Below are 24,892 nucleotides of genomic sequence, written 5' to 3'. Positions count from 1 at the left end.
ATTATGTATGCAAGTAAATGTACCTTACTTGGGTAATTGTGGATGAAAATTCAGGGTTACAAATAGAAGGAAATTGTCCAGTTTTATTCAAAATTAGTTTATTATTCCTGTAATTAGCAAGTTTAAATGAGCTTTCTGGCTGTGTATTTTTGTGCCTACATCTGTTGAGAACAAAAAAAGATCTTTCCTTGCTTTCTCTGACACTTGCTGTTAAAAACTGGTTACAAAAGATTGCTGCATTTCTAGCTGCTGTTTGTGTTCTTATGTTGTCATATTAGAAATCCCTAATTTTAAGCATACAAAAAGTCTTTAAAAAGGCAAGGGGGCTTTTGTTCCCACTTCAGATGCGTCTAAAAGATGTTGGTGTCCTTGTTGGCATGAGTTACGAGGAAGAAGCAGTACACTGATCATCAGCCATTTTAAAATCATATATTATTCACTACATAATAAAATAGCTATTGCAATAGAAATGACATTTATTTGGGAAATTTTTAAGAATGTAGTTCTTCTGGTGTGGGTATAAATTACTTTTTTTCTTCTAAAATATTAGTAGATCTTCAGATTTTAAGTTTTAATGGAAAATGTGTAGCACCAGGATGATGGAATAACTCCCTCCCTCTCTCTCTATATATGTGTGTGTGTATATATATATATATATATATATATATAAAACACTGTAACTATATAAAAATAATAACTATATAACTGTATATAACTAATAACTATATATATATATCACACTCTATTAATATTTATCCATGTATTTTGCCTGTTTATACCATCATCTTTTTTATTCCCTAATTTTTTAGGACCATAAATAATAAGAGGATATCTCTTATGACAGAAATTCTTTGTTTTCTTGATTGATTTGTTTATGGTGGATCTTTGGCTAGGGGACAGCTGATGTGATATAAATCTATATCAATACAATGCAGTGGAATAATGTCAAATATTGCTTCCTCTTAGGAGAAAGCACTTTCTCATCATACATTGATGTATGCCTCAAGGTTAAGGACTTACCTAGTTGTTCCTTCTCCAACCTAAGCCTAAGCCTTCCCTTACATGTTCAGTGACTTCTCTTCACACTTCTCCTTGAGAAGGAAAGTCTAGGAAACATTGCTCAATCAACTTTCTGAGATTGTGGAAATGTTCTCTATTTGCACTGTCCAGTACCGATAGTCACTATGGCTATTGAGTACTTCACATCTGACTAGTACATGGAGAGACTAATTTTGATTTTATTTGACTTAATTTTAATTAATGTTGATTTCTATTTCAATAGCCACGTGTGGCGGGTGGCTACTTTATTGGACAGTGTAGTCTAGAGCATTATTTTATTTTGACTTGGCAGTTAAATTCCTTTCTCTGCAGCCTTGGATTAGATGTGTCTGAAGTCTTTGGAGAAATTGTAAGAGAAATTCATTTTTTAACACCTGAAACTCCAGTTTAATATTCGTAAAATATGAACAATATAAACTTTTGAAGGTTGAATTTAAATGTTCTATTTTCATTAACACTAAGTGATTACTGTTAAGATATTATTGTAAAGAAATTGAAATAGCATATTGTGATTTTTTAGGAATCCTTCCCACTAATTATAACACAAGTAAGTATAACAATGTGTTATTGGACGCATATTTCTATAAAATAGAAAAAACTTTTTCAGTGTTCATCTCACTATGGTTATAAAAGATCTGAAATCTATTCAATACCAAGGGAAAGAAAGAATATAAAATATAGATCATTTCGGAAATATAATTATCTTATGCATATTGGGGAAAGGGAGGAAAAGAATGGAAATATCTTGCCACCAGGCTAGATAATTAGGTAAGGGTGAAGAAGACACAAACCAGAATGAGGAATTTGGTAAACAGAAAAATGTGTCAATTGATGTATAATATTCAACTTCTTTCGCTTATTTTAACTGTATAATGCTCCCCTAACTCAATGAAAATATGAAGATAGAAAATGCACAGAAACTTTGAATCTTTGCATAGGAAGCATTTTACCCTCATTTAAAAAAATTGAAATCTAATTTACATATAACATCATATTATTTTCAGATACACAACATAACAATTTGAAATTATCACCACAATAATTCTAGTTAACATCCATCACCACATATAGTTACAATTGTTTTTTCTTGTAATGAGAACTTTTAAGATCTACTCTCTAACTTTCAAATATGCAATACTGTCTTATTAACTCTATGCTGTACAATGTAGCCCTAGGACTTATTTATTTTATAACTGGAAGTTTTTACCTTTTGACCACCTCACCCATTTTTTGAGTAAAATACATTACGCTATTTAAAACTGTTTTGCAGTCTTAAAATAATGCCTTTAGTTTAAAATCATTTAAAGATTGTATAATTATTTGAGTTACTCATGAAAGCGTGAGTTCCTTTAAGCTGCGGTGGAATATAAGGGGCTTACTGTGAAAGAGGCTCTGCTCTATAGTGGCTGGGGTCGATGGAATTCCAAAAAGCGCTCCTGGTTCAAAAAGCTTAAAGGTGCTCTGTACTCGAATGTTCATCAGTTTGTAAGTGTTCTTGTTCTGCCATCCATTTCGATGGATTATAAGTAGGAATACTGTCACTTAAGACTTCTGTCTTCCAATCTCAGATCCTAGAAATTTGTGGAAACATGGATTAGCTCAAAATAGTATTCTTTTTTCTTAATCAATTATTTATTCTGAATTTGTACAGTCTAAAAACAGCTGATTTATTTTTTGTTGTTGTCTTAGGTTGTTTATTAAAAGATGTCTGGCAAAAGTGTCAGATTTAGAAACAAAGATACAGTGCAAAATAAATATTCAACTTCTTCTGATAGAGAAATACTTTTCTAAGAACCATTTTAATTGCTTTTCTGAGTTAATAGCATACTGTATACTGTTGATATTTTTTATAAGGGAATATATGTGCTTTTTTAAATATCTATATATTTTAAATTTATTTTATTTATTTTTGGCTGTGTTGGGTCTTCGTTGCTGTGTGCGGGCTTTCTCTAGTTGCAGCGAGCGAGGGCTACCCTTCGTTGCGGTGCATGGGCTTCTCATTGCGGTGGCTTCTCTTGTTGTGGAACACGGGCTCTAGGTGCATGGGCTTCGGTAGTTGTGGCACGTGGGCTCAGTAGTTGTGGCTCACGGGCTCTAAAGTGCAGGCTCAGTAGTTGTGACACACAAGTTTAGCTGCTTCGCGGCATGTGGGATCTTCCTGGACCAGGGCTCGAATCCGTGTCCCCTGCATTGGCAGGTGGATTCTTAACCACTGCGCCACCAGGGAAGCCCCTATGTGTGCTTTCTGAAACTCAAAAAATATTATTAGGTTATTACCAGCAAACGATTTCTGTATTTTTAAGTCACAACAAATTGTATTTTCCCTTTTGCCAATTTTTTTAAGATTATAGGAACACAAAAGGAAATCGAAACCTTCAACTCTTTGCACATCAGCTGAATCAGCTTTAAAAGTAAGGGACTGCAATAGAAAAAAAAAGTATACATTTCTCTTTGGCCCTCATTTTGTTTTGTTTTGGTTGTGACATTACAGGATATATATCCCTTAGGAGAATGTGTTGAATTTGCCTTGTCTCTCGACTCAATGAAGTTATGTAGATATATTTTTTAACATAATTTTGTTTTGCAATATTTGGTATTTCACTAATGTATCAAACAATGACTTGTTTGTACATTGAAAATTAACAATGTTCCATGTGCCAAGCAAAGCATTGTAATGTCTAGAAACAACAAAAATGGAGAAAGACTTGAGAGTTAAGACTTCTCTTAAAGCATTCATCAACATTTACTTGAATTTCTACCCATGATGGACTTGTAAATAATGTATTTAAGGCAACTTTTTCATTCAAAGATGTATTTGATAATTCTAATATCATTTAGAAATGCATAGCTCATTTGCCAGAATTTGAAAATCTCCCTCTTTCTGTATAATGTTTGTATTCTAGAAATGTTTTGATATGCTTCAATTGGTTAGGCCATTTTTGATAAACAGGAAAAAATGAATTGGAATATATTGGCTAATGTGCATACAAATATTAGAATACTGTGTGTGTATATATAATCATATATATATATATATATGTCTTACAATAATGCTTAATTATAATAGACTTAGAAGAACTTTAGGTCTTACTTCACTGCTAAGAGCAGGTAAATTTTTTACATAAATATAAGTTTAGTGAAAAGTAATAATTCATATAAGCTATTAATATATTATAGGTAATTAAATACAGCCATGCCTCATTTTATTGCTCTTCAGTTTATTGTGCTTTGCAGATTTTTTTTTTTTTTTTTTTTACAAATTGAAGGTTTGTGGCAACCATGTGTTGAGCAAGTCTATCAGTGCCAATTTTCCAATAGCATTTGCTCACTTTGTGTCTCTGTCACATTTTGGTAATTCTTGTAATATTTCAAACCTTTTTATTATTATTATATTTGTTATAGTGATATGCAGTCAGTGATCTTTGATGCAAAAGCTCGTGATCAATGATATTACTATTGCAAAAAGATTGACTAATCATAGGCTCAGATGACAGTTAACATTTTTTAGCAATGAAGTATTTTTAAGTTAAGGTGTGTACATTGTTTTTTGAGATGTAATGCTATTGCATACTTAATTGACTGCAGTATCGTGTAAACATAACTTTTATATGCACTGGGAAACCAAAAATTTTATATGACTTGCTTTATTACAGTATTCATTTTTACTGTGGTGGTCTAGAACCGAACCTGCATTATCTCCGAGTAGTAGGTAAATATTTTGAATTCTAATGTCCAAACATGAACATGATGTATTAGGTTGAACCATATGAACTTGCCATATTGACTGAACCTAATAGTTTAAGCTCTAGAATAACTTAAAATAGAACATGAAAATTATGAAAGCAAAATGTTTCTGAAATTGGAATATATTTCAAAATATATTGTTTCAGAGCAGTGATGCATACACATGTACAGCAAATATCGTGTATCTTGACTAGTACACTTTTAAGATGACCATAGTCTTGTTTTGAGTGTAAACATGGAAGGGAGTAAATTTAAAAATAGCAATTTAGTTGGGAGGTAAATAACTGGGTAAAGTGATATTGTAGTGGCCATTGCACTTTTTTTTCTGTCCTTGTTTAGATTATATGCTGAGCTGACAGCATAGACTCCTACCTGGGGAACTTACTTTAAAAATACAGATCTAGGGGACCCACCTCAGTGGGATGACTAAGGTGTGGGGAAAAGGGTGGTGCTGATGTTCCAGACTATACTTTTGAAGATACTCCTCACATTTCTACCTGGCAGTTGTGGAATGTGAAGATGACAACAGATTTGAGTCAGGTGGGTGTAGTTCAGATGCTCAAATGCTGTTTTTGGTCAGTGGTACCTTCTGAGTCACTTTCTGAGTGAGGACTGTGCAAGTTTCTATGGGTTTCAGTTAACATTGTTTTCTTCATTATGAAAGTTGCTGCATACTGCATTTTTTATTACTTTTGAAAACATCCTTCTACTAGTCTATTATGTTTTATAGTCTGTTTGCAGTCTGATCTATCTGAATATTGTACATCTTGGACTTAAGAAAACACATACACACAATACTTTTTTACTTCTCTGTGTATGTGTTAATACAATTTTAGTAAAAATATGTTTGTGACTAAAACTGCATCTAATTTAGCTGAATAGAATAGTTTCTGGTAATTATTAAAGTATACAAACCAGCAATAAAACAACTACTATTTGCCATTTAATTTAGTTGGAAAATCTAATAAAACATGTTTTTAATAAAAATGATGTAAAACAGTATACATAATAGAAAATTAAATTTAGTAATTAATTTTTAATGATGGTGAGTTTTAAGTAGAAAAGCTATTAAAATTTGTTCAGACTGAACACCAAATTCCCTACTGAGGTTGTGTTGTCTTGTGTAAGTCATTTTCTTTGTTCTACAACTTTATTTTCTTTTAACTGTTTCTAATTGTTTAGGAAACTTTGCATAAAGCAAAAATGGTCAAAAGAGTGTTGATTTATTTTCTTTTTACGTAAGTGTAATAAAGTTTTTGACTTCCAAATTTCAGTTTATTCTTAACACTGCTACTGTTCTCAATTTTTAAACTGAATACACTTATGACTTAAAATACATGAAAATGTTACAGTGCTGCTGTTTTTTCTTAGAACAAGTTGTTCTAATGCCTGATTAAAAAGTAATTCTCATGGTAAATTTATTGAATTAATTATTCTGGGTTGAGGTAGTTAAGCTGATGAAGCTTTTAGAGAGCTTTCTCTTCATTGCAGTTGCTCTACAAGTAATTATATCATAATTTGCAGAAATATAAAGTATTATTATAAGCTAAATAAAGAAAATTGATAATTAATTATAAAGAATGTTACTATGAATTAGAGGAAATTTTGTTTGCTAGATTTTTTTGTAATATGTATGCCTGTGTTTGTGTGTGTGTGTGTGTGTGTGTGTGTGTGTGTGTGTGTATGTGTGTCTTGGTGTTTGTATATTTAATCATTTGAAATTGCTTTTAAGTAGTAATTCTCTATTTCCAAAAGCAGAAGAAGAAATAGCAACTTGACTTACATATAAAGCATAAGTATGGAAAAAAGATGCTGAATTATGCATTTATTTAGTATACTTTTGTGGGGAATGTTATTTTCTTCTTGCATTTAGCATCATATTATTTGGAAGTTTACTTTTCTCTTAGGTTAAAATTCTGCTTTTTGATTCTTGTATTATGTAAGTGATTTTTCATATAAGTGAGTGCTTGATAGAAATTTAGCTTATTGATTTCAGTCTGAAGTTTGCACACCCCAGAGACCAATCCAATCTTAGCTAGGTCCTGGATCTCTGGAAAATCAGGGGAAACTGACTTGGTTCCAGGCTTGCCTTGGAGAGTCTAATCTGATCATTAAAGGATGTCAAATTAATTTGGAATTTTACTTCTGGGTTTTAGTTCTTTGTTTTCAAGCATTGCTCTTGTGGTTTGTCATTTTCTTCATGGTAGTGATTGTTGGTTCATGAATGTGTTGACCTAAAACAAATAGATTGCCAGACAAATAGATTGCCAGATATTTCTCCAGGAAAGATGGGTTTATTCCTGATTAGCAGAGAATTGCAATTTGGGGTCTGCAATCATGGTGAGACATACAAAGTAACAATAAGTCCCCTAGTGGCAAGGGAGGGAGAATGTTTTTATAGAGGGGAAAACAAAGTTGGGAGGGTTATAATAAACAGAGTCCATGGCTTTTCATTGGCTGAGTCCTTCCAAGGAAAGAAGTGAGGTATTTCTTCTTCCATTTGGGTTCTGTTGTCATTGCAGGGCATGAGAGTTCCCCCTTTTGTTCTCCCAAATCTATTTAATTGAAGTTTCTATTTATTTTTTTCATGTCCCCCTTTTGAACAAGTTCTTTCTCTGAACGCATCGCTGATCAAGCATAAAGTTTTCTAGTTTTAGCGGCTTTTTGTCCCTCAGTTCTAAGAAGGACCTTTCCTAGGAGTAATGTTTCATGTCAGAAGGAAACTGCACAGTTTAGAAAACTATTGAGGTCACATTTGAATAATGAGGAGTGGTAGTAGGGGGAACTCTCAGGCACATTTTATCTAAGGTCCATATGTTATCAAGATCATAGACATCAGATATCATCTGAAGTGTTATGTCACCATCAAAGCTTTGGTCCAGATAACCTTCCAACAGACCTGGTCCTGATATCTTAGGAAAGTTATTCTATCAAATGTCACCTGCTTCAATTCCAGGAAATCTTTATTTTCATGTCACCAGATGATGTGTAGGTCCATTCAGGGTTCAGTGCTTTCTGTAGGTGTGTCATTTGAATCTAAGAATCTATTTCTGGGAATTTGGTGAGACAGGAGTTAGTTAGAAGTACCTGATAGGGACATCTCTCTCGAATTTGAGGAGTTCTTCAGGAGGTGTTTTTTTTCCAGTAGATGAAATCTCCAGGTTACAAGGTGCAATGCATAAGGTCTTCACCTCCTGATAGCACACTGTGAAAAGGTTGCTGCAGAGGAGTTTCCTGTAGATCATCTCGAGGAGTCAGGAGGTGATTCATCAGTGCTAAGCAGTTGTGAGGGACTTCATCAGTGACAGAGGGGAGGCAAGTAGTAGGGTTAAGGTTGCTACAATGTAAAAGAGTTATGTGAAGAGCAGTTAATAAAAGGACTTCATAGGAGGTGAGGTGGCTGAATGAGAAATGATGAGTGTGATGAGAATTCAGGAGCGGTACAAAAATAGTACAAAAATGCATGAAGTACAGAAATGGTGAAAAGAAGTCCCACAACAATTTTCTTAATGGTCTTAACCAAATGAACAGTGGTGGTAATGGCTCTAAGACAAGGGGAGTAGCCCTGTGTGGCAGGGCCTAGTTGCTGATTGAAATACCCTATTGGGTGGATGGTGCTCTCTATGTTTTGGGGCAAGTGCTCCAAGGGCATTTCCTTCCTTTTCATGTACAAAACGAACAAAGGTCATCTGATAATAGGTTCATCAAACTCTCCTTTAACGGCTGTGCCATTCAGTTACTCCCATAGAATTGGGTCAGGGTTGTTGTTCTTTAGTAAAACGTGTGGAGGTTTGGCCATAAGAGAGAAATTTGGAATCCAATTTCAGCAATAACTAACTGGCCGGAGAAAGCCTTGCAGCTGGCACTGAGCTTTGGGTTCAGGGAAGTTTAGGACAACTTGAAGCCTGTCTGCATCTAGGTGTAGCCCTTGTTCTGATATCAGATGCCATATTGAACCTGGGTTTGGAAAAAATGCAATTGTTTTGGCAACTTATGTCCCTTTAAGGCTAAAAGCTTTAGCACGTGGATGTAGTCTTCCTGTGAGGAGGCTTGAGAATGAGAGCAAAGAAGCGAATCGTACACATTTTGCAACAAAATAGAACCTCTAGAGAACTTTATATCATCCAGATCAGCCTTCAGGATTTGCAAGAAATAAGAAGGACTCTCAGTAAAACCCTGAGGCATTACTGCCCAGGTGAATTGTTTTTCTTCCCAAGTGAAGGCAAAAAGGTATTGACCAGCTTCATCAATAGTTGAATACTAAACAATGCACTGTATAAATCAATTACAGTAAAGAATTTACTTCTTGTAGGAATGAATAGGTATTAGTAACCTATGAGGATTAGGAACAACAGAATGTAGAGGGTTAACAGTATCGTTTATTGCTTAGAGGTCCTAGATACACCTTCACCCTCAGCCCTTAGGTTTTCGCACCAGTAGAATAGTAGCACCAGGGGCTACTACAAGAGATAATGAGGCCTTAAGCCTTGAAATCTTCTATTATGGGTTTTATGCCTTGAAGGGCTGCTTTACTTATAGGGTATGGATTGATTCTGGGAAGAGGTTTTGAGGGATCTATTTGAATTTTGATGGGAGGTGTGCTGTGAATTTTGCCAGTATCATTTGGAGATTTTTCCTATAAGGAGTATGGTAGCTAATTCAATGGGAACAAAGAGTGTTTCCAGAATCAGCTCTGGAAACAAATGAAATACGCCCAAGTGGTATTTAATTCACCTGGTTGGTTACTTGATGACTACTGTGAAATTCTAGAATGATTTACCCCTTTTGGGAGAAAAAAAATCCCAGCATGATACTTCCCTAAGAATTCCCAGCCTAATAAATGTATAGGGACTGAGGAACTAAAGGGGAAAAAAAGGATGTATATTTCTCAAAGGGCCTAAACAAAAGGGAGTAGGTTCAGAGACAGCTTCATTGGAGATCCCCACTAGAACTGTTCCAGTATTCTGAGACAGGGGCTGCTTTATAGCAGTGTGTTTGAGTACGAAGAATGTGGCTCCAGTGTCAGGATTGGAAGAAATTCATCTTGAATCTGGAAAAATCTTTCTCCAGGCCAATTAAGAGGGAGGATTGGGAAGATCCCTATAGTTCTTTGGAGGCTTGTCATTGAGAGACAGCAGGACGTTAGAAAAACTGGTTAGAAAGCACCTAAAGTGCCTAAGTTTATAACAGTCTCTTTTCTAATGTCCTGGCTCTTTGAAATGATAGCAGAAACTAAGAGGGTTTTGGTTTCGCTTAGGAGTCTTCGTTTGCTGGATGTGAAGATTAAGAATTTTGGTGGTGTTCCTTTTAGGTGACTTATCTAGGGTGTGAGAGAGCTGCTTTGCTAGATTAATTGAATCCAGGGTGGACATAGCTTCCCATTCCATCCTGTCCTTTTTACTAGCAGGAAAGGTCCTGGTTCAGCCCTTTAATAAGCACAGAGTTAAAAGCTACCCGGAAGGAACCAACATCTGAAAGAAGACCAGAATTTTCTTTAAAAATAATCTGACGTCAATTGTGAAGTCATGAACAGGTTCATCGGATTTTTGTTTGCAGGCCTGAATCTTGTTCCAATCAAGATTTGGAAAAGCCCTGCGAATTGCCTGATGAAGTTGCCTAACAATTGTTCAAGCCTGATCCTATATAAGTTAGCAGGCTGGTCTCCCTATTTTAATTCCAGAGACCTTTCAGGATTTTCCCAATTAGTGGTTTTCATCCAGTGCTGGGCCTGGCCTTTACCAACAGGCTTACGATCTACTGATACAAATCTGAGAACCCAGGTTGGTAAGTTTAAATGACTGCATTAAATTCCTCAGCAAGTCCGTGAAGATCTTTGGTTACTGTAGGAAAATTTTGGGCTATGGCTCGCCGTTAAGCTTTAGTCCAGGGAATATAAGAAAGGAAGGGTTTAGCCTCTGGATCCTCAGAGGGTTTAATTCTAAAGGGGCAAATCCTGGTAAGTGTAGAGAAAAAGGGAGAGGAAAGAGCTTCAGAAAGAGGGGGAAGTTAGGAGAGAGAATTGGTATGGGGGAATTGAGGGCATAGAGGAAGCATAGTTGTAGTAGGAGGGAAGGAGGAAGATGGTGCTCGAGGTGGAGTCTGACCATGAGCAACTGAGGGAGAGAGGCAAGATGGCACCAGAGGCCAAACCTGAGACAAACAATTGAAGGAAGGAGAGCCTGAGGCTTTGGGAGCCATTTTTCTTTCTTTAGTCATTTGCTTGCCTCAGTTAATCTTAAAACCTTAATTTTCAGAGAGGCAATTTTAGACCCCTCATAATGTTAGAAAGCCTGAAAGTACCAATCAAAATAAGTATTCCACTCCGTTCTGGAAATTTTTGAATTATGTAGTCCAATTCCATTTTCAGGATATTAAGTTTGGTAATTTCCAAAGTTCTCCATAATGGCCTTCGATACTCTAAATTGTCTTTGGTCAAGTTAGTCCCTTTAATTATAGATGTACATGTGGAAAGACCGTGGTTTTTAAGCATAAATTTGGCCATAGTCTGGTGGGGGCACCCTCAAAATATTTAGATAACTGAGATCCCATTTCTTAGAGGTTTTTTTCTAGAGTAAAAGAACACTTTTCAAACAGCTTAAGTAACCTACAGCTTAAACACCTCAATTCAGACAGCTTCCAACTTAAACAGTTTCCAAATTGAATAGCCTTTAAGGCCTAACACCAGCTAGTCTAAGGAAACAGCACTGTCCTGGAGGAACCAAAGGCTTTCCAGCCAGTTGCCAGAGAACAGCCTCTATTCCAAAAGAATGGGCCAGCAGGATGGCTGAACTTTCACAGGTTTAGTGAAGCAGCTTCTGTTCCCAAAGGAATGGGCAGGTGGCTTCTCAGCCAGCTTTGGTTGAAACAGTCTGATCTCAAAATCAGACCGTAGCACTGAGTGAGTACTCACATACAGAACAAGGCCTTAACCAGATAGACAAAAACCGTAAAATAGATGTCAGATACAGACTGGAGAGCTTCAAACACAAAGAGGTTGTGAACTCAGATCTAGGAGAAAGATATACCTTCAAACTTCAAGGTTGGCAAGAAAACAGTGAACAACAATGGGCTCAATTATGGATACCACACTCATTTGCCCACCAGCCCAGGAGCCTTCAGGGGTCTTCTCTGGTCTCTGTACGGCCACCAAGACGTCGACGTGAAACAAATAGACTGCCAGAAATTTCTCCAGCAAAGATGGGTTTATTCAGGAAGAGCAGAGAATTATACAATTATAATTTAGGATCTTTAGCCATGAGGAACCTCACACAAGTCCCCACATGCAAGGGAAGGAGTACTCTTTTACAGAAGGGAAAAGGGAATTTGGAGGACTATAGTAAACAGAGTCATGGGTTTTTGTTGGCTGAGTTCATGCCAGTAAAGAAGAGGTATCTTTCTTCTTCCCATTGGGTGCTGCTATCATTGCAGGGTATGAGAGCTCCCCTTTCTGGTCTCCCAGCTCTATTTAATTGAGGTTTCTGCTTATTAATTTTTTTACACGTGGATCCAGTGGTCAATGTTTCAGTGTCCCTGGGAGAGGCCAAAATTCTACTGGAATCAAGTAGAAGATGCTAGACCCATTAGTCCTTGAATATTGATTTTTGTTTTTGAATATTGATTTTTATGTGTCTGATAATGCATAAATAAGGTCAAGAATTCACATGACAGTGGAAAGATGTTAGAAAGTACATATCCTTTGTTAATTTATTCAAATAAAATTTGAACCTATAAATCCACGAGTCTTTACCATATTATAGAATCAGAACCACTTGAATTTTCCCAATTTGAAAGTCTTGAGCAACGAACTTTTTTTTCTAATTTTTTTTATTTCCTTTTACTATCGCTTGGCTATCCTTTATAAGCTCTCACTGTAAAGCCAACACCATGCTGTGTTTCTTTACAAATTTCTTGTTGCTAATGTGGGTCCGCTAGCTATTATTTTTTTATAAAAGTTTTAGCCTTTAGGCAAAAATAATCTCAGTGTTGAGTAGAGCTTTGAAGCTGCTGTTGCAAGAGAGTTGTATAGAGAGATAAAGCAGTTATAAAATGGCTAAATTGACCATAAAAAAATCTTTATTTACTAGGTTTACAAAGATCATAATTAGATGGTGGGTTGATAGAAGGAAATAACAGTTGGAGGGTATTAAAGAAAGCAGTTGAAAGGATATTTCATTTTATTCATTATAAATTTATGGTGTAATGGTTTTCTTATCAGTCTCATTTTATTTGATGGGGAGCACCTTGGGGGGCAGGAAACAGAGTGTATCTTGTGCATCCTAGCTTACTGCCTTGGAGGCCAGCACAGTGTTTGACATATAGTAGAATGTAGTTTTTGAATTGAAATGGTGTTTTGAGATTTTTTCTTCGTTTGCTTACTTCTGTAGTGAAAATGTACTCAACTCTTAGACTGAGTCTTTCTTGCCAAATATTGGACAGGAAGTTAGTTGATTTCCTTGCACATGAATGAGTAGTCACCTGTCTTTTTTTACTCCTTTCTTTGGAGTTCCTGATGCCTGTGCTGTCTGCCTTGTCTACCTCCCAAATCCTGTCAGGAGCAATGGAACAATAAAGTAACTCTGAGATCTGGAACTGAATTCATTCACAAGGCAACTCTTAATTTTAAAGCAACTCTTAATTTTAAATCTTGACACCTGATTTCTTGGCCCAGCTCTGCCAATAACTAATTTTGCAGCCTTATTTAAGACCTGTTAACATATTTGGGCAACCATTTCTACATCGGAACGTGAGAAGCTTAGATAAACCCTCTGTAAGATTCATTCTAGCCCCAGAACACTCTTGAGTGTTCACCCTTTTAGGATTCTCTTTTTCATCTATAACATTTTCTGTTGTCTTCATCCTGACAAAACATTTTCCTTTAAAAAATAAACAGGGCTCCATTGTTTTCTATGTGTCTCTAAACTGGTTTAAGTGTTTTGTCATGCTAGAGAAAAGGGATTAAAGAATGATGGAGACACCCCCATCCTTCTCCCAGCAGCCTTTCCCATCTTTAAAGAGCCATTTTAATTCCAAGATACACATATGATGAGTACTTAGAAAACCAGGGTGATTGCTGAAGGAGCAGACTTCCCACTCTCCCAGTTTTTGCCTCTTTCCTTGACGGCACGAGTCACCCAGAATCATTCTCTGTCTTCCTTTTACTGCCAGTCTTCTGTGCCTTTGGTAAGAAACTGTGTTCAACACAAAGACTCATAGGTATTATATGCTAAAATGTGAAATTAGCCTTCCCTTCTTTTCCCCTTCTTTATGAACATCATTTATAAGAACGCCTATTCCTATTCCTTCCCAAATGTGTGTGTGTACGTAAGCATGTGCATATATATGTATGTGTGTATATAGAGATGGAGAAAAGGAGGGAGGGAGGGGGAGAGAGAAAGAATGAGAGTTTTAGTGCTTTCAGCAATAATGATTGTTTTCCTTCAAGTGTTTTTCATAAAATTTGTCCTGAGGTCCTGAGGTACTGGAGGGTCTTGGGATTTCCTTCAATAGCAACATCATTCAAGCTTTGACAACTTCAAATGTCTATATACATTTCAGAAATTTTGAGTGTTTTGACAATCAAATATCATCAATCAGCCTATCTTTCAGTATGCAGATTTATTTCACTAATATATCCACTAACATCTTATTATTGCTACAGTATAACAGTGTCTTGGAGAATAGATTCTAGCATCATAAAAATAAAAAATACAGCTCATAACTACTTAGCTCTGTCTTTATTCAAATCTGTGATAAGGCAATCAGGAAAATCAGATTAGCATTATAGGTATGGGGGTGTTTAGTACCCTGAACCCTGGGGTCAGTGTTCTAAATTGGTGTCAGTGAGGACATGCTTACTCTCTTAATGCATGTCCACAGCATCAGTGGTTTATCTATCTAAAATGTCATGTGCATAATTCTATTTTAGAGTTGATGAAAAAGATCCAAATTCTCCTCTGGATCCAACCATCTAAAAATCAGATTATTGTTTGACATATTTCCAAATGAAAGTGAAGATAGATGATGAGGAGAAATAAAATGTCTTCACTGCTTAGCGTATGCCAGGCACTGTCCCAAGAATTAACTTTGTGGGTTTTCACAACAATCCTATGAAGTAGGGGCTTGTTATTTTGATGGCATAGATGAAGAAACTGAGGCTAAGTAACTGTCATTACCCAACTGTTAAGTGGTAGAATCAGGATTGGAACACAGGCATTCTGGATCTGGAGCCTACATTTTTAAAGATGAGTTTCCAAGTTGCCCCAAGCCCAGGTCTGTATTCATTGTATTTATTACATTCTGTAACTATGCTTATTTACACGCATTATTTTATGCCATGCATGCTCAACCATCCCATCAAGTTCTTATCTCCTGGACAGAGCATTAATATTCTGACTAATATTTCACTATTAGCTGTGCTTTATAATCTGTCTGTAATAGCTACTTGTAGATGTGTCCCCATACTTCCCTATTTTCATGCAGGTATCTTTGTTTCTGCATTGTTAAGAAGAAATTAAGATATTATTTCTAGCCATTGAAATATGTTGGTTTCACTTAGCTTTCTAAAACAGAAGTAGCAAACTTAAATTCTGTTTATTTCAATAATATCTCTTGCCAATAATTGCCCTGTGTTTAAAATTCATATTTCCTTTTATCTGTTAAATATGTAATTGACTTTTGAAAATTTCTTTAATTTCCCCCGTTCTTTCCTTGTATGGAAAGGACAATGAGAATTTGTGATTTACCTCCTCTACTGCATTCCTTATTTAGAATCTTCTCATTTTATTTTACTGTGCTTTATTCTAAATAAGACGACCAAGGTTTGGCCGAAGGGAAAAAAAAATATACCATTTGTCACTCATGACCATCCACTCATGTGACTTATTTTATCTTATAAGCTTTTTGGGGTAACATTTCAGCTTTGCTTTGTGTGAAATAACAATAAAGTGTACTCATTTTTGGATAAACAGTACCATTTTCCTGCATAAAGCATCCATGTGAATAGACTATTTTGAAATATAATTCAAACAAGTCACATGTCTTAAAATAGCATACTTTATATAACAATAATAGTCATGTTAATGTAACGAAAACATTAAAAATGAATGTTAAAGGTTATAGAAAGTAGAAATTATCCAGATTAAGTGAAGTAGACTTGTATGACAATGGGATATTCAGCCCTACCCAGATGTGAGCAAACTTTCAAAATAAAACAAACCATCAAACTTCAAAAGAAACCTTTTAATATCATAAATTAAAATTACTTGCATTTGCAAAAAGAATAAAAGTAGCCCAGTAAAATTTATTAGATGATTGTGAGAGCTTTTGGTTTTGAGAACCTATGTTTGGTAAATTGAGTGGTTAATAACAGAACCATTTACCACTTGGGCATATTTTTTGTCTAACAATTGTCAATATCCCTACATGTGTTCTAGGACTTGTCAGCCAGCCAATCTGTAAATAGGCTAGCTTCTGCTTTTACATTTATAGATAAGGGTATATTCCTGCTTTCTTAAAAAGAAGACTACAAAATGTTATTCTGGGTATCAACAATTCGTAAATAAGCTCCAGATACACTAGGTATTTTCACTTTCTTTTGAAAAACGTTTCTTACCCTTTTGTGGTGATATTATTATAATACTACCATGCTGTTTAATAGTCAAAATAGTTTCTTGGGTTACATATTATTCTCATTGCAAAATTAAACCATGTCTTTTGTTTTCTTTCCATTAAACCATACTGCTGTTTGCTACTAAAAATAATATTTTACCTTGTACAGAAAGCATTTACTAAGAATTCTTTATATACCGGATTCCAAACTATTATTGAAGATGACAGTGACAATGGACAAGGATATGGTATGATGGACAGAAGTGGACCAGGGTTCACAGGACCAAAGTTTAGATCCTAGTTGTATGACGTGACCTGTGTGTCCTGATACATGCCATTTCACATACAATTAGCCTAAGAGCCCTCCATTTTCAAGTAGGGGTAATGCTTGCTTTACAAATCAGAGTCTGTCATAGGAACCAATAAGATAATATAGTCATTTACAACAAAAATTTATTGACCATCTACTATGTGTGAGAACTGCTATATGAAGTGTTAGAAGTTCAGCAGTGTGCAAAGCATACGAGGGTTTTACGCTGTTAACATTGATAGAGTCTAATGGGGTGGTGATATATGACTAAATTTATGATTACAAATTATAACAACCACTATGAGGAGGAGTATACTCCCTCATGAATACAGCAGTGGCACGGATTTAACCTGACCATGGAGGAGCTGGAAATACCACTCAGAAGTGATCTAGATCCAGAAGATGAAAAACAGTTCACAGGTGAAAAAAGACACAAGAGCACTTCAGACAGAAGCAACAGCATGTGCAAAGGCCATGTGTTTTGTAAATGTTAAGATGTGATGGGGCAATATTTTGATGTTAAACTGTGTGTCCTTGGTGTTTCAAATCCTGCTTCTGCTAGCCACATCTCCTCTCAAGCAGAATCCAGGGCTTTCCCAGTGAACTGTCCTCAGGCTAAGCATGGGATAGAAAGAATAATGAATCAATTGCTTGGCTTTTGAGTACTTCAGTAGATATTTTAAAATTAATAGCATAGGTATATAGCTTTAAAACCATGGCTTTCACTGGCAAGATCCAAACATAGAATACAATTCTAAGAAATTGGCTTAAGATAGGAGCAAAAGCCTAGAGGTCTGAAGGAATAAATTTTAGAATGGATAAGAATGCATAATTACATAAGAACTGTTGTTTTCCTCCCCAAATAAGTTAATGGTCCAACTATATACGGAAAAGTGCAATTTAGAGGGATGAGCTGCAAGGTTCTCTGGGAAAAGTCTAGTGGCCATGGACAGGGTGGCAGGGTAATTGGAATATGCTTGAAGGATCAAAGAATAGAGTGAGTGTGGATCTCATTACCCAGGGTGTATTCAGAAAGACTGCAGACCTCATAGATGCCATGTGTCCAACATTACATCTGAAGAGTGCATTAACGGTAGCATGAGGTACTAAGATAATAGATTAAAGTAAAGTCTCACAGACACATGCCAGCATGAGATGGGGTGACAGGAAGAAGCAGGTGAAAGGTCTAGTGAGCTGGAAGAATCTCGTGGTTGGGATGAAAAAGTCCTGAATTTATCACTGGTCATCATCAGCAAATCCAATAAGAATAGACATCTCATGAGATAGCTACTCTCCCATGGGGAAACAGTCAAGGCAGAATAAACTGGTCTCTCTTTCCTTCTCACCTACCCTTTCCAAGCTTCATACAGCACAAGTTCACCGAGGCTCCTAGGGAGAAGGGGCAGGGGTGCCGGTGGAGGTTAGAATCCTGATTAGTTTACAAGAGAGATTGAGTAGTTATACAGAAAAGACTGAGTTTTCACTGGAAATGACTGAACTACTTTCACTTGGCGTAAATTTCCCTCCCTGACCAGAAGTGGGGCAAATAAACTGAAATCAGTTAAAAAGGAAAATGTTCTCTTTTTTGTACACTTGAGTTGGTGACCATGTCAGTAGTAACCGTCATTAAATCTGGGACAAAAAGCCCAAAGTTAACATTTCTAAGGGACCTTCACAGTTACCTTAAATTTATCATCTTGATCAGTTTCCCTCCTTTTGAAATACTTTGTAGGAAATTGGATAAAGGTTCACTTTATGCCTATGTTCTTTTATAAGTGATCACTAGGCATTTTATTGCTAGAAATCCTCCTCCAGATCAAAACAGATGTTTTAAAACTATATATTTTGATCCCAAGAGTAATCACCGAATTACTGCTTTTCATACTGGCTTGTCATTATGTACACATAATTATCTTGAACATGACTTACTAAATGTTTTGTCTTCTCCACTTACCTTTTTAAAAAAAATTATTTCTTTATTATACAGCAGGTTCTTGTTAGTTATCTATTTTATACATATTAGTGTATACATGTCAGTCCCAATCTCCCAGTTTATCCCACCCACCACCACCACCCCATGCACTTACATTTTTAGAATGAATTATTTGATAATATGTAGCAAAGGAACACATTCTTGTGGGAGGTAATTGGTTTGTTAAAATGTGGTATTGACGCTGTGTGGCATTGTCTCCTGGGAGTTGTTCTGTCTCTACAACATCTAGTGTTACCCGAAGAGAGCTGCTGCTTCAAGATAGCTTTTGCATTTTGCTAACTGTCTTTATCAGTAAAGGGCAGAAGACATCATTAATAACAATGACTTAAATTTAGAGGAAGGAAATTAACTTCACCTGAGGTATTTTAGCTTCAATCAGAATCCGATTTATGTCCACCTAATGAGAATTTCTGTGATCCGACCAGTGCTGAGAGGTTTATAACCATCATCCTCCAAAATTGACATTTATTTCATTCTAATATAAAGAGAAAACATGTATTTATTGTCTACCTTATAAGTAAAACCATGTATTCATTGTTCACATATTTAAACTTAGACTAAAGTATCTTGGCTTCAAGACAATGCTAGCATATTTCAACTATCTGAGATGAAAAGAAATAAAACACAAATATGCATTGGGTTCCTCTTTTCATGGAAGTTATTTTGTGATGAGAAAGCTAAATATCTGGATTTTCAAATGTATAAAGGCATTTTTCAAGGGTAGCAAGATTAGGATGTTTTTATTTGGTAGTTTGTAGCCAACCTACTTTGGAAGTTAGTTTTATTTTTTATATTGTTTTCCCAAAGACATGAAGAGATATTTGCTACTGTTTGCACTATTACCATGGAAGGTAATATCCTGGAACACTTGAACACTTTTTGTTTTATGCTGAGATAAGGCAGTACTGGAAAATAGTAAAATTATCAATTACTCTAATAACCACTAGAGGTCTACTGATATCAAATTTCTACCAACATTCTTCATTTCTATAAATATTTAAAATTATGTCATGAATTAAAGTGATTTTCCTCTTCTTTGTTACATATCTTTTATTCTGTGGACTTTAATTCCACTTAAAATGGAGGGTACTTGGCAGTATTTTTGTTTTTGTTTGAATTGTGTTTTGTTTTGTTTGTCTCTTGTGTTTAAATGTTATATAATGACTACTAACTTTTAGGAAGACTTAACTTTTAAGTGATTGGTTGGCATTGGATACTTTAAGTATACACACACATATATGCATGTGTATATATATACATATTATAACAGTTAAAAAGAAATATGTCTTGCTTTTATTCTGTAGACTGTATGAATTCCATTTGATTCAAGAAAGAACTTACTGTCTGGTATAACACATTTTCACATTGACTTGTGAATACACCTCCAGGGAATTTGCAGTGTACATTCCAATCAAGCATAAGTAGAGTTCACCATTCAAAGACTTACGTCGTAGTCAGTCACATTGCTAAAAATAGATGCTTTCTATTTTGTTAGAAATAGTAAATTGGCTAGCCACCATTTTGTAGAAAATGTATGTCTGAGAACACTGGAAGTGTTAAATGTTACTGTACTATTCAGTGGGATTTTTCCATTTACATTATTTTATATAAAAGAAGGTAGCAATTCAAATCTGCATGAAAGAATTAAGGAGCTCCTCTTTGAACTCTCGTGCTTAGGAGAAGCTCAGTTCATACTGTTCAGGTGACTTTTCTGTCTTCCTGTAGTTGAGCACAGGTGAACATTTGAACGAAGAAACAGCCAGTAGTCCAGGAGTCCCCTGCACCTACAGCACTTTGAAGAGTCCCAGCTAGCAAAATTTATTGCAATCTGCAATAAAGAGAAAACCATCTGAATTTAAGGAAATATCACATCTACATTTTGGGGGGCCATTTAGTGAACTGAATTTACTTTCAGACATCACTCTACCTAAGAGGCAGGGGCAACATTATGAATGCAGCAGAAGGGTGACTTTCATTCAGTCCAGTTAGCCAGCACTAATTGCTTTTTGCCACATGTTTCTGGATAATCATATTTTACAGTATCCAGGATGATCTTTTGAGTAAGGAGAATATGCTACTGTTGATGCTAGGGATATGGAGGATGCCAGAAATGGCTCCCCTGGGCTGCTGTGTTTGGGTATGAAGTGATGACCTTTGTGCACTTTACAAAGGCTGCTGGCCATGGGGTGAGTGAAGACTGATTCCAGGTTGTGTTTGGCTCTGCCAAGCCAAATGTGCTGGTGCAAGTCTTCATCTGCCCAGAAGAATGGGCATCTTTTTATAATTCATCTGTCAAGAGGAAGCACCTCTTGCAAGTAGCCAGCCTTTCCGTAGTTTGCTCAAGGAACCCCATGTGCATGCTACTGCCTGCCCCTACTAAAGTATCATCCTCATTCAGCTATCATGGTGTATAAGATTTTACCATTGTACTTTTGGTTTCTGGAGGTTCTTATATTTTCTCCTTTATCAAAATTAAAATATACAGCCCTCAAAGTGAAACCTTTGCAAATATGAATGACTGTCCAAATTTAAATTACCAACTTCTAACTGGGAAGGCTCTACGGTAACTTAAAGGCTTTTTATTTTTCATTTGTGGAAAAACTATATGTCTGTTTATATGTATATTATATATATATATGTATATACACACACAAAGTGCATAAAATATATACAAAAATTTCAAACACATACGCAAATAGAGAAAATAGTACCATACGTATGTATTCATAGCAGAATGTACTCATCCCCTGGCTTCAAAAGTTATTCACTTGTAGACTGTTTAAATTGGGGGAAGAAGAGCACTGAAAGAAAACATGCTTTTGACTTTTCAGAATTTTTCATCACTTTGGCCATGCCTCTTGTGCCGTGCCACGATCATGGTGGAAAATATATGGAGATTAGTCCCTTCTCTCCTTTTGTTCAGTTCTGAGCAACATGATATAATGAATGAAAAAATTTATTTCACTTACTACTTCTGGAAGCATTTAATAAATATGATTGAAAGGACTTATAGTTCTTACTATAATGGCCTTAAAATAATTTACCTATTCCTTAGTTATTAAGCCCTTACTATGAGCCAGGTACTTCTTACTACTAGGAACATAGCAATGAACAAGGCAGACAGCATAACTGTTACCTTGGAGTTTATATTCTAACGAAAGAAAACCTAATTATAAGATATAAAATAAAACACTAAGTCCTGAGAGGAAGTATGGACCATTAAAACTACTTTTTAAAAGAAAATCAGAAATACAAGTTTCTCTTTCGAGAAAGGAAAATGTTTTATTAAAATTGTTTAATAACTAAGAGGAAAAGTCTGAAAAAGTATCTATATGTTTTCTGTACTCTGCTCCACTCTTTTTAAAATTCTTGGTACCTGAGAAAAATCAATCTTTCCTGAGCTATGAAACTTGTACTCCTCCATACTCTGTTATAAAATACACTTTAATGATTCTTCATGCTTGAGTTACTTTCATAATTTATAAAATATTGCTTATAAAATTAGATATGCCATAAAAGAATGACTACTGTAAAAACTTATAATTAAAAGTTTTATCAGTTGAGGTAAGTAAAACTGTATAAGAACTTGGGTTTCTTATGTTTCATAGAGTACATTCTTTTCAAAACTATAAAAAATAACACCATACACTTCCTATAGGTAATGGGAACATGACTACTTCCTATTTTCCTGCTGCAAAAATGAAAGATAAAATGGTTTTGCCAATTCTTTTCCCTGAAAACCAGATACAGAACTTTATCTTTTGTTTCTTATTTTTAAAATATTTTTAGAGCAATTTTAGGTTTACAGCAAACTTAAGAGGGAGGTACAGTGATTTGCTGCACACCTTCTGCCTCCACGCATACATAGCCTCCACATTAGCAAAATCATTCAGCAGAGTGGTACTTCTTTTTTTAACCAATGAGCCTACATTGACTCATCATAATTACCCAAAGTTTATAATTTACCTTAGGGTTCACTCGATGTTGTACATTTTATGGGTTGGGATAAATGTATAATGATATATATCCATCATTATAATATCATACAGAGTATTTTCACTTCTGTAAAAATTCTCTATGCTCTGCTTATTCTTCTATCTCACTCCTCACCCCTGGAAGCCACTGATCTTTTTATTGTCTACCTAGTATTGTCTTTTCCAGAATGCCATGTAGATGGAATCACTCTGTATGTAGCCTGTTCAGATTGGCTTCTTTCACTTAGTAATATACACTTAAGGTTTCTCCATGTCTTGTCATGGCCTGATAGCTCATTTATTTTCAGCACTGAATAATATTCCATTGTCTGAATGTACCACAGTCTATTTATCCATCCACCTATTGAAGGGCATCTAGTTACTTCCAAGTTTTGGCAATTATGAACAAAGCTGCTATATACACCTATGTGTAGGTTTCTGTGTGGACAAAATTTTCGGCTTCTTTGGGTAAGTACTAAGTAGCAAGATTTCTGGATTGTGTGGTAAGATATGTTCAGTTTTTAAGAAACAGTCAAATGCTCTTCCAAAATGTCTATACCATTTTGCATTCCCACCAGCACAGAAGGAGAGTTCTTGTTGCTCCATATCACTAGCATTTAATAAAGTCAGTGTTCTGAATTTTGGCCATTCTACTAAATATGTAGTGGTATCTCATTGTTTTAATTTGTATTGCACTAATGACATAGATTTGCATCTTTTCATATGCTTATTTTCCATTTGTGTGTCGTCTTTGCTTAGGCGTCAGTTAATGTCTTTGGCCCATTTTTTAATTGAGTTGCTTTCTTAATTTTGAGTTTTGAGAGTTCTTTGTATGCAATCTCCCAATTCATCCCACCACCCCCACCCCGCTTTTCCCCCTTGGTATCTATACGTTTGTTCTCTACATGTGTGTCTCTATTTCTGCCTTGAAAACTGGTTCATCTGCACCATTTTTCTAGATTCCAGATATATAATAGACGATATTTGTTTTACTCTTTCTGACTTACTTCACTCTGTGTGACAGTCTCTAGGTCCATCCACATCTCTACAAATGACCCAATTTCATTCCGTTTTATGACTAATATTCCACTGTATATATGTACCACATTTTCTTTATCCATTCATCTGTTGATGGGCATTTAGGTTGCTTCCATGACCTGGCTATTGTAAATAATGCTGCAGTGAACATTGGGGTGCGTGTGTCTTTTTGAATTATGGTTTTTTCTGGGTATATGCTCTAGGATTGCTGGGTCATATGGTAATTCTATTTTTAGTTTTTTTAAGGAACCTCCGTACTGTTCTCCATAGTGGCTGTATCAATTTACATTCCCACCAACAGTGCAAGAGGGTTCCCTTTTCTCCACACCCTCTCCAGCATTTGTTGTCTGTAGATTTTCTGATGATGCCCATTCTGACTGGTGTGAGGTCATTGTAGTTTTGCATTTCTCTAAATAATTAGTGATGTTGAGCAGCTTTTCACGTGCCTCTTGGCCACCTGTATATCTTCTTTGGAGAAGTGTCTATTTAGGTCTTCTGCCCATTTTCTGATTAAGTGGGGTTTTTTTTAAATATTGAGCTGCATGAGCTGTTTATATATTTTGGAGATTAATCCTTTGCCCATTGATTCGTTTGCAAATATTTTCTCCCATTCTGAGTGTCATCTTTTTGTCTTGTTTATAGTTTCCATTGCTGTGCAAAAGCTTTTAAGTTTCATTAGGTCCCATTTGTTATTTTTGTTTTTATTTCCATTACTCTAGGAGGTGGGTCAAAAAAGATCTTGCTGTTATTTATATCAAAAAGTGTTCTTCCCATGTTTTCCTCTAAGAGTTTTATAGTGTCTGGTCTTATATTTAGACTTTTAATCAGTATTGAGTTTATTTTTGTGTATGGTGTTAGGGAGTGTTCTAATTTGATTCTTTTACATGTAGCTATCCAGTTTTCCCAGCACCACTTATTGAGGAGACTGTCTTTTCTCCATTGTATATCCTTGCCTCCTTTGTCATAGATTAGTTGACCATAGGTGCATGGGTTTATCTCTGGGGTTTCTATCTTGTTCCATTGATCTATATTTCTGTTTTTGTGCCACTACCGTATTGTTTTGATTACTGTATCTTTGTAGTATAGTCTGAAGTCAGGAAATCTGATTCCTCCAGCTCTGCTTTTTTCCCTCAAGATTGCTTTGGCTCTTCGGGGTCTTTTGTGTCT

At 35.6% G+C, this 24,892-nt stretch overlaps 1 protein-coding gene across 5 annotated transcripts in view; it reads left to right on the top strand.

The window, feature by feature from the left end:
• Positions 1 to 24,892, top strand: part of NOL4 (nucleolar protein 4) — a 403,038-nt gene that overhangs the window by 136,609 nt on the left and 241,537 nt on the right. The gene's annotated exons all lie outside the window — the stretch shown is intronic.

The sequence above is a fragment of the Delphinus delphis genome, chromosome 13 (genome assembly GCF_949987515.2).
Source record: "Delphinus delphis chromosome 13, mDelDel1.2, whole genome shotgun sequence".
Lineage (NCBI taxonomy): Eukaryota > Metazoa > Chordata > Mammalia > Artiodactyla > Delphinidae > Delphinus > Delphinus delphis.
This window is presented reverse-complemented; position numbering and strand designations above follow the sequence as displayed.